Below are 7500 nucleotides of genomic sequence, written 5' to 3' on the forward strand. Positions count from 1 at the left end.
ATAACTACGGTTTACACCTACAAGATTTATCCACCATCACTACATAATTAATAAAACCTGTAATCAGAGTATTATTAGAGGGGGTTATGATGCCCAAGGGAACAGCTGACTGCAATATCAATCGTCTTATCACCAGATCACTTATCAAGCTACACTTATCACTAACTTACCACCATCTGCCGTGTATTGCTCACAAACGTCGAATATCCAAATAAATAGCAACATAGAAGGCTAAAAATGGTCTGTGATGCTATATCATTAACAGGTAATCCCCTTTGCTGTGGTTTTTCATCCCCCATCTGCATACGGGCTATTTATAGAATTTTGCAGGTTACATAGTGAAATGTGGCTTGTCGGATTTATAAACACCTTAGTGCTCTATGTTTAGTTTTAGCCTGTTAATACACACACATACACACACACACACACACACACACACACACACACACACACACACACACACATATATATATATATATATATATATATATATATATATATATATATATATATATATATATATATACGCTAAATACGCAGTATGTAAAAGCAATATTGCCATTTGACATCTTTAACATCCTATGTGAATTGTCGGTGCCTTAGAGTAAAAAGAAAAAAATAGTTTTCAACATCATTATACAGAAAATAAGTCTGATTATAAACAACGGATGCGCAATGTGAATAAATGAATACCGATATGAACATTGTATATTGACCAATATATTTCTAAGCTACTTGAAACGGCGTGAATTCTGGTCTGTCATGAAATAATTTTATTACAGCTGAATTATAATAATGAAACCAGGTAATAAATTAGGTATTTATGAATAGGAGAAGGAGGGAGACGTAAAATCCGAAGGAATGGAGAGGGAGATAGGAAGTGTTCGAATTAGAATAACTATCAGTAATGGTCCACATCAAAATGCGATTGTGTGTGTGATTGTATGTGTGTGAATGTGTGTGTGTGTGTGTGTGTGTGTGTGTGTGTGTGTGTGTGTGTGTGTGTGTGTGTGTGTGTGTGTGTGTGTGTGTATGTGTATGTGTGTGTGAAAGTTTGGTGTATTTTAGAGGAATTCCACCTAATCAATCTATAAGAAACATGAGATTATATCGAGTGTCATTTCACTTTAACTAAAGTTGAAGATAATTCTTACCTTTCCAGTTTATTATAATCAAAAGCAAGTGTAAGTCGCCGTGAATATATATTACTAAATCACAGCGTGGCAACAGCTGTTTACGGGCCTTCTCCATTTTTAGATGACTAACCTACTGTACATTCCTTCCGCTAAATCTCTGCTTAATCTTCACTCATTAGCGGGTCGTGAGCGCTTTGTCGCTAATTTCTAGCGATCTTTAGTTGAAATTACGTCCCTCCCCCTCACGACAGCCGCCTCCACAACTCACCAGCGGTTTGAATCAAAAGCTGTCTCTCATTGGCTGGCGCTTCTGGAGCATGAAATATGATTGGCTAACAGGCGGACTGGAGGTGACGTAGTTATTACCCCTTGCCAATGGGGAGGCACTTTATGGTCTTCAGGGAGGGATCGTGAGAAGGAAGATTTATATGCGGGGAAGAGGTGCCGCGGCTTCAGTCAATGGATTTATGATGGAACTTCAAGACGACTTCATGAACTGGCTCTCCTTTTTTCTCTCATTTCTCTCTCTCTTTACTTTTTCTTTTTTGTTTTTTTCTTTTTTTACTTTTATTTTTTTTCTTATTTTACTCTTAATACGTCTTTTTTTCCTCTATCGGCGAAGCAGGGGTTTCTGTTGTTGTCTTTGATGTATTAATAAAGTTACTGTATTACTGTTATATTTGCGGTCTGTGAAATCGAGACGTGTATGTTCTGCATGTAAATATCTCTTATGTATATTCGTAAATACACACACGCGGCGCCCACACACACATACAAACACACTACACTATACAACACACACACAAACATACACATCCACATGATCACATTTCGATCAGAACCATTCCTGATAGTCGTTATCTTTTCCAACACGCCATTTTTTTGTTTTTTTTCTAATAAACAACCCCCTTCCCCACTTTTCGCTTCTTCCTCGGATTTTACCTTCCCCATTTCTCTCCCTCCTTCTCCTATTTATGAATTCCTCATCTATCACCTGACAAAGCCCACCGGAACAGACCTGGCGACACAATAGGCAACTTTAGTCTAAACATTCGTGCTTCGTTGCCCGCTCACGCACCTTCTGTTTGCCCGTCTGTTAGTCTGTCTGTCGGTCTCTGTCTCGGTCTCTGTCTCTCTGTCTCTCTGTCTGTCTCTTTATCTCTCTCTTTCTCTCTCTCTCTCTCTCTCTCCCTCTCTCTCTCTCTCTCTCTCTCTCTCTATCTCTCTCTCTCTCTCTCTCTCTCTCTCTCTCTCTCTCTCTCTCTCTCTCTCTCTCTCTCTCTCTCTTTCTCTTGTTTTTTCTCTCTCTCTCTCTTTCTCTCTCTCTCTCTCTCTCTCTCTCTCTCTCTCTCTCTTTCTCTCTCTATCTCTATCTCTCTCTCTCTCTCTCTCTCTCTCTCTCTCTCTCTCTCTCTCTCTCTCTCTCTCTCTCTCTCTCTCTCTTTCTCTTGTTTTTTTTCTCTCTCTCTCTTTCTCTCTCTCTCTCTCTCTCTCTCTCTCTCTCTCTCTCTCTCTCTCTCTCTCTCTCTCTTTCTCTTCTCTTTATTCTTCTTCTTCTTCCCTTTCTTTCTATCCTATTACTCTTCCTTCCCTTTCTCATCTTTCTCCTTCTTCTCCTTGCTTCTCCTGTTCCCCCATTCACTGTCCTTTCCTTCCTTTCCCTCTTCTCCTTTTCCTTCTTCCTTCCCCTCCTTTTTCATTTCCTTTTCCCCCATTCCCCACCCTTCCATCTTCCACTTTCTCTCCTCTTTTTTTTCTTCCCCATTCCCCTTTCCTTTACTTTCTTCCCTTTCTCTCTATTCATCTCCTTTATTATTCCCCTCTCTTTCCATTCTTCTCTCCCTCCCCTATTCCTCTTCGTTTCTTTCCTCTCCCTTCTCCCCTTCCTTTCATTCCCTCTTCCTTTCTTTTCCTTATTCCCCTCTCATTCCCTATTCTCCCTTCCTTTCCTTCCATCCACTTATTCCCCATTCCCTTCCTCTCCTCCCTCCCCCATACCCTCTCCTTGTCTTCTCCTTGCTCCCCTTTTCTTTACCTTTCCTTTATCCCTTTTCTTCTCCATTCCCTCTTTTTTTCCCTTCCTTTCCTACCTTTTCATCCCCCAAATCCCCCTTCCCTACTCTCTCTCCTCCATTCCCCTTCCTTTCCTACCTATCATTTCTCTTCTGTTCCCTTTTACTTCCTTCCCATGTCCTCCCTTTCCTTTCTTTACTCTTCTCCCCATTTATCTATCCGCTCTCCATTCCCCCTTCTTCCTCATTCGATCTCTTACCTATCCTTTGTTTCCTTCTTCTCCTGTCTCCCCTATTCCCCCTTCTTCCTCCCTCGTTCCCTTGCCTATCCTTCATTCCTTCCTCTCCTGTCTCCCCCACCCCCCTTCTTCCTTCTTTCCTTTACCTATCCTTCATTTGCTTCCTCTCTTGTCTCCCCCATTCCCCCTTCTTCCTCCCTCGTTTCCTTATCTATCCTTCATTTCCTTCTTCTCCTGTTTCCCCTATCTCCCCTTCTTCCTTCCTCTTTTCCTTATCTATACTTGATTTGCTTCTCCTGTCTCCCCCCCCCCCCCCCTTTCTTCTTTTTTCCTTTACCTATCCTTTATTTCCTTCTCCTCCTGCCTCCCCCATTCCCCCTTCTTCCTCCCTCTTTTCCTTATATATCCTTCATTTCCTTCTTCTCCTGTCTCCCCCATTCCCCCTTCTTCCTCCCTCTTTTCCTTTACCTATCCTTCATTTCCTTCTTCTCCTGCTTCCCCTATTCCCCCTTCTTTATCCTTCGTCCTGCCTCCCCCCTCCACCCCCCCCCCCCCCCCCCCCCCCCCGCTCTCATCACGTGTCTGACCCGACGTGTCTTGACAAAGGATCCGAGAGCTTTCTGAGACTCGGAACAGCGTCTTCGATCTTCTTGGTAGCAAAGTCTCGAGGGAATTCAAGAAGGATCGAAGAAAGAAAGACTTTTTTTTTTTTTTTTTTTTCGTTCTTTTTTCGTTCTTTTCTTTTCGTGTCTTGTCTATTTTTTTATTTATTATTTGTTTTTCTTTTTTTCTTTTTTTGAGGAGGGGGGGCGGAGTCTTTATTTTGGTTTTATTATCATTTCAAGTTTCTTGTTTTGTTTTCGTTCTTGTTTTGTTTTTTTATATGTTTCGTTTGATTGTTGTTTTTGTTGTTGTAGTTTTTTTTTGTTTTGTTTTTCTTTCTTTTTTGATGTTTTGACTTTTGATTTTTTGTTTGTTCGTTTGTTTACCTTTTTTATGCGGACATTTGAGCGAGGAATTGAATGGCAAAGAAGAGAGACAGAGCGAAAGAGAGATTAAGACACACACATATAAGCAATGGTATGAGGCTAAAGAGAAGGACAGGGGAAAGAGATAGAGGCAAGAAGAACAAGAAACAGAGTGAGAGAGAGAGAGAGAGAGAGAGAGAGAGAGAGAGAGAGAGAGAGAGAGAGAGAGAGAGAGAGAGAGAGAGAGAGGGAGAGAGAGAGAGAGGAGTGGGGAAGACATAGAGAAAATGAATGACATACTAAAACAAAACAAAAATACCAACACACGACAAGAGAGAGAAATAAATATAGAGAAAGATAAACAGACATAGAGACAGAGACAGACAGACACTCAAACAGACAAAGAAAACAAGCCAGAGAAAGAACGAGCAACAAATGAGAGAGAGATGGGGAGAGAGAAAGAGTGAGCGAGAGAGAGAGAGGGAGGAAGAGTAAGCGAGAGAGAAGAAGAGTGAAAGAGAGAGAGAGAGAAAGAGAGAGAGAGAGAGAGAGAGAGAGAGAGAGAGAGAGAGAAAGAGAGAGAGAGAGAGAGAGAGAGAGAGAGAGAGAGAGAGAGAGAGTGAGAGAGAGGCTAATCTCAGAATCTTATCTCGTGTACCAGCACCCTGCCTGAGCGTTTGATTATGCAGAATCAAATGATTGTCACGTAATTAAAAGGCAATTAAGCTCGAGTCGCCATGAAGCTTCTTTGGCCCAAAGTTCCAGCCTCATGTTTACATTCTCAACTTTTTGATTTCGTTTAATTTTCTTAGATCTATCTATTTTTCTATCTATTTATCTAATTTATTTGCTGATTTTTTTTTCAGATTAAAATGATAATTAATTTTGAATTAAGGGACTGTTTCTCGCTTTCTATTTATGTTTTATATTGTAGAAGAAAGGATAAACGAATAATTAGTAGAGAAAAAAGGGGAAGAAAAGGAAAGCAAGCTGAATCAGTAAATATCTTAGATGGAGAGAGAGGCAAGGAGGGGGTAAGGGAGAAGGAAAGAGAGAGAGAGAGAGAGAGAGAGAGAGAGAGAGAGAGAGAGAGAGAGAGAGAGAGAGAGAGAGAGAGAGAGGGGGAGAGAGAGAGAAGGAAAGGGAGAGAGAGAAGAAAGAGAGAGAGAGAGAGAGAGAGGGAGAGAGAGAGAGGGGGGGGGGGAGAGAGAGAGAGAGAGAAATAGAGAGGGAGAGAGAGAAAGAGCGAGAGTGTCAGGAAATTTGTCAGGGATGTGTTGATTTAAAGTCACGGTCTGGTTGAACAGTTTATTGGTGAAGAATGTTAATGGTAGCGAAGCGTGAAGATACCAAGAGGTTGGCTTGTGTTGAAGTAGACCTGGGCAGCGTTTAGGCCCGGAATAGTGGGGGGCCCTGGAGGGTGGCCCCCGGCAGGAGGCAGCGTAAAAGCGGGACCGTGACTCGAGGAAGGAGGTTAAGGTTTATTATTATTATTATTATTATTATTTATGGTTTAATGTGATTGTTACAATGGATATTCTTGGTGTGACATCGTGTTTGTCTCATTTTGCTTCTAAACTATCCCCTGTGTGCAAGGAATAGCCGGGGTTACCATGCCCTGGCGGCGAGGGATTCGAACGCAAGTCAGCAAGATTGCTAGACGAGATCGCTATCGCTGCACCACACAGCACAGAGTGATTGGCCGGGGCAAGGGGGCGGTCAGAGGTCATGGGGGATGTGGGCGGGGGTTAGGGCAGTACGGCGGCGGTGACATGAGTGCCTCATTGGTCACCTTTGCTAGTCGGAGGGTGTGACACTAAAGGCATCTGACTACTCTGAGAGAGAAAGAGAGAGAGAGAGAGAGAGAGAGAGAGAGAGAGAGAGAGAGAGAGAGAGAGAGAGAGAGAGAGAGAGAGAATGATATTGCTGTCAGCTGTTCCCTTGGGCATCTCAACTCCTTCTAATAATATTCTGATTACAGATTTTATGAATTATGAAGTGATGGTGGATAAATCTTGTAGGTGTAAACCGTAGTTATACGCTCAGTTTAGTTTTATTTTCAATTATTGTATATTTGATAACAAAAACACACATTTCCCTTAATTTTGACCAGAATATGATGCATTAACATTAGATAAAAAAAAAGATCCCTCTAAGGGATTTATACTGTAATAACAATAAAATATTCCAAGCTTTTAGTGTCATTATACAGAAAAAAAATAAACAGATTTAAGTATGTACTGTGAACGCCGTTAATATGGATGAATGACAAATAGTGACAAAAAACGATGTATATCATCTACTGTGTACACTGGGGAATAGACGTGGTTTCTGAGTAAATAGGAAATGAGGTGACCATAGAATCTATAATATATGCATGGAATTCACACTTTCCTCCCGTGCACCGCGTACCCACATTTGATATCCACTCCACCTGCCCTCCTTCCTCTGCCCGTCGCCACTTGAATGCAAGAGGAAAAGCAACATGGGTGTCATACCTTCAGTCACTCTCGACCTTACCAAGCAAGGTGGTCATCTCTTGGGCGCTGCCTCCCGGAATGAGGTCGTTTGTCTTGGTTTTAATACTGATGGGAAAACCTTCGCAGTCTCTCACTTCCTCGTGACCTGACCTTGCACTAGCCTGCCCACAGAATTCGCAATGAAAATCAGTACACGTCATGATAAACTCTGGACAATTAACTATGCATTCCCAGATATATAGATCTGATGAAATTACACTTACACATATAGGAACAGTGACAGAGAGAGAGTGAGAAAGAGAGAGAGAGAGAGAAAGGGAGAGAGAGAGAGAGAGAGAGAGAGAAAGAGAGAGATAGAGAGAGAGAGAGAGAGAGAGAGAGAGAGAGAGAGAGAGAGAGAGAGAGCGAATAACAGAAACAGATATAAGGAAAAGAGAGAGAGAGAGATGGAGAGAGAGAGAACGAAGAACAGAAACAGATATAAGGAAAAGAGAGAGAGAAAAAAAAAAAAAAACATGATTCATCCGAGATTTAAACACAAAGAATGGAGAAGTAGGAAGAAGACGAAGAAAGAAAGCCGGTATCTTGGTAGTCTAAACAAGTTACAACGGAAGAGAGAAGAAAATCTTCCTCAGCAGAATATTTTCATTCCACAAGCCTTTCCA

This window comes from Penaeus chinensis, chromosome 42, assembly GCF_019202785.1.
Source record: "Penaeus chinensis breed Huanghai No. 1 chromosome 42, ASM1920278v2, whole genome shotgun sequence".
Lineage (NCBI taxonomy): Eukaryota > Metazoa > Arthropoda > Malacostraca > Decapoda > Penaeidae > Penaeus > Penaeus chinensis.